We start from the raw sequence: 3,148 nt of genomic DNA on the forward strand, positions 1-3,148 counted from the left end.
GATCATGGTTTGCCAACATTACAAAATGAAGTTCTAATACATTTGTTCTTAATTCCTTAGAACCTAACAAATTCAATCAATTTACTTTAAGTGGTTGTAACAAAGTTGGATTTTGCCATTCTAGACTCTATAGCAATATATATGTGTTGTATTTCCTCTACTTATCACCACTATTGCACTAAAAATATTTATTATTGAAAGGAATAAAAAATTAAGCTCATCCCCTAAAAATTGTTCTCTTGTGCGTTGCATGATATGGTAATTTTTAACCAAACTTTGACAAATGATATGTCTTACCTGAATATTTACCTTGTAGCAAGGACAGATAGAATGAGACATGTGTTTCATGACATTTAAAGCAAAAAGAATTTCTCTAAAATTTCAGAGAAAAGGAAAATCCTATCAATGAAAGAAAACTAACTTAACTAATTCTCTTATTTATTTAATAAAAGAATGGCTAGTGCTTCTGTTAGAAGGAGCAAGAGAGAAAGATTTTTTTTTTTGGGAGAATCAGAGAGAAAGAAATTGGTGGTGAAGAAAGAAAAATATTTCTAAATTGAACTAGCAAAGAACAAATAAAATATTAAACTATGGTGATATATATATATATATATATATAAAATAAACAATTAATTGAAATATGGATCATACATAAATCATATGTGAAATTGAATGCACGGTAGTTGCTAGGGTTTTGAGGTGGGAAGAGAGGAAGGAAGATGATACTCTCTTCTCTCACATTCATTGTGAGGTCCACTCATTAAATTTATGGTGGGATTTACCATGAATGTGAGAGGAGGGCGCACCTTTTCTTTGCACTCTAGGAGTACCTAAGAATTTTCCTTTAAGATGAATCTCTCTCTCTCTCTCTCTCTCTCTCTCTACCCGAAATTATTGAATTGTTCACAAAGACTAATAAATTATTCCTACTAAGGGTGTGTTTGTATACTGCTTATTTTATTGAAATTGAAAAATCATTGCTGAAAGTACTGTATATAAAAGTAAAAATTAGTTGAAATAGTACAGTAGGGCCAATGAATAGTGCTAAAAAGTGCAGTAGGGCCCATGAATAGTAGCAAAATAAGCTATATAGTAAAATAATTTTCATTTTTCATTCTAAGCCAACAAGTAACTTTAAATAAAGTTCTTGTCAACTTGACACATAACCCATCCCCACCATTTGTGTTTGAGCTTGAATGTGGAATTATCAACAAGAGAACAATTCACTATATCAAATTGAGATTTACATCCAAGAAAACCAATTCATAGTAAATCTAATACAGTTACCAAACTGGGCTATGAACTCCTCAGAATTCTTTTATGTAGATCTGCTCTCACATGAACCTCTAGCTCATGTCTTGATCTTCTACACTTGATAGCTGAAAGCTTGGCTACAACTTAACTCCATTGGACCTAGTATTAATGGATTTGATCTCTAGTAGGTGCTCGATAGAGTTAGAAGGTACAAAACCTCACAAATCTTACAACAGTAACTTCCAAGCCTTTAAAAACATGTATTAGGATTTTTCTTTTATATCGAGTAGTGTTGGACTCAAACCCTAAATATTTCGTGGGCTGTTAGGCCTTATTTAAAATTCTGCAGAATCGCAGTTCAATCATTCAAGCCTTCTATTCAGTTGATCGAGCTTAATAGACTTTGAATTCTTCTTTCTACAACTTAAACATTCTAGAAACTTGACTTGTAATTGCTAAAATAATGATATGATATAAAAGCAAAACACCTCCTATCTAAACCCAAAGCAAATATATATATATATATATATTTTTTTTTTTCATGTGTCGAAAAAGTGAAATAATAATAATAAAATGACTTCTAGACTTATTTTCTAACCGTGATGTATTTACATTCCAATATATATATATATATATATATATTAATTTCTATTGACGATCATAGTATCTAATATATAATATTTACTAGATAATTAGATTACATATATATTACTCAATTAACGTATTTTTTCAACAAATAACTTTTTTTTTTTTTTTTTTGTGAATAAAATACTTGAATAGCCTTTGGAAGGGGAATAGTTAGGAAAATAAATAGGCAAATAACAAATTAAGAATTAGTGGCAATAAATAAGGAAAAAAAATGAACTTAAATACCATACTAAATAAATGCATATATTTCATTCAGAATTTTAAATTATATGCCACGTGTCTAGTATTATGGCAAACATATTGATATGTACAAATAAAATTTCGACATGTGTTATTATTTGTTCATATCATACCAATAAATATAAGAAGTTGCCACATGTCATTGTTGTATGCTTTGAAAAGGAACAAGTGTCGTCATAGCATGCATCCATTAGTTTTAGGATCCAAAATTTATAATTTCGTATTAATCTCACTCACATTCTCTCTTGAAACAGTGGTTATTCTCTTCTCTTGATTTTTGATTTTTTTCTTGCAATTGTACTTTATGTTGATGAATCATTGTGATTTGTAAAACTATTTTGGGTTCATACGTTTTGGTGTTGTATTTGTTTAGTTCCCCATCACAAGTAGTCTCTCTCTCTCTCCAATAAAGTTTAGAGAATAAATTATACATATTCAGTATAATTTGACATGAGTTTTGATTATCATAATAATCTCTTTTAAAAGAAAGAAGAATTTGAAAATTTTATTTAAATAAAAATTATAAACCCAATTTCATTTATAAGTGTAAGGTTGAATTTAATTAACCATCTTGTTGACTTTATTCCGTGCCAATTTGCTTGTATTTCAGCACTTAGGAACCCTATATTTAGGTGAGATTCATGTAAGGGTAGCGAGTGAGAGAGTGTGAAGAAATGCTCAAGATTGTGCAAAGAAGTAGGGACTCGCGACTGGATCTCGCGGGTGGCTCGCGGCTTGCAAGTCGCCAAAAGTTGCACACGTGCCAAGCATGCCAGAAGTCGAAAAGTCATGCTAGTTGTTGCACTATAGAACAAAAGTCCCAGGCTGGCCAGGCCGTTAGCTCACGGCTTGAACTCACAACTCAACCCAATCGCGAGGTCAAGTCACTAAAACACCCTGTTTGGGAAAAATTGATTCTTCGCATTCCATTCTCACCTTAGTATAAATACCCCTCATTCCCACGAAATGTAGAGAGCTTCTAGAGAGAATTTTGAGAAAGAAAACC

Source organism: Quercus suber, unplaced genomic scaffold (assembly GCF_002906115.3).
Source record: "Quercus suber isolate HL8 unplaced genomic scaffold, Cork oak 2.0 scaffold_416, whole genome shotgun sequence".
NCBI classification, from domain to species: domain Eukaryota; kingdom Viridiplantae; phylum Streptophyta; class Magnoliopsida; order Fagales; family Fagaceae; genus Quercus; species Quercus suber.